Here is an 804-nt window from a genome sequence, read left to right as displayed (position 1 = left end):
TTTTTTAAATAGATGTCAATGGAGGAGAGGCTTCACTATGCTGAATAAGCAGCTTTTTAGAGGAAACAGCTTATAATTTAATGAATCGACAGCCTATCAGCTAATCTCCAACCTGTTTTACACTAAGCAATACTTTTGGATTGACACCGAAAAAAAGGCCGTTTTATAAGAGAAGTCACTGACTTTTTGCGACAGGTAGGATACAGCTTATGGCACTTCTCCTTCATTCCTATGGGATCCGTAAACAGCGATTGAGTGTCGCACAACTCTGACTGAAATTCAGTGACGTCAAGGCTGTAATGTGATTGTTTATTAAGGCACACGTGATCCAAGCTAACCGTTACGATTTCTCCAATAGTACAGACCCTCTCATCTCCCCATAGTAAGACAATCTCTGATATAACTCATGCAGTGAGTTGTCCTGCTTCATGTTCATCACCAGTCAGCTGTAAAGGTGCGATCGATGACATCAAAGTATCGCGAGAGCTCTAGAGAGAGTAGACGCTCTGCGTGCTTTCATCTCGCGGTACTTTGATGTGTAGAAGAATTTTAACAGGTAATTTTTTTCCGTAACTAATTAATTAGATTAATGCGTTAAACCAATAGCCCCCATTTAGTCATTTAGCTGATTATTAAAATGACAGAAAATAACGTAGAACATCTGATCAATTGAGTTATATATGAGTATATACACACACACACTCATATCTCTCAGCTATCTGCTCTTTCATGCGTGTTATTGTCTCATTGTCTTCTCATCGTTCTTCAGGAGGGTGTCCGGGGTTCGCGTGTGGATGTCATTTC

This window comes from Sinocyclocheilus anshuiensis, unplaced genomic scaffold, assembly GCF_001515605.1.
Source record: "Sinocyclocheilus anshuiensis isolate Anshui unplaced genomic scaffold, SAMN03320099.WGS_v1.1 scaffold1085, whole genome shotgun sequence".
In the NCBI taxonomy this organism is placed as follows: domain Eukaryota; kingdom Metazoa; phylum Chordata; class Actinopteri; order Cypriniformes; family Cyprinidae; genus Sinocyclocheilus; species Sinocyclocheilus anshuiensis.
The sequence above is the reverse complement of the archived record's forward strand: the minus strand, read 5'-3'. Positions refer to the sequence as shown.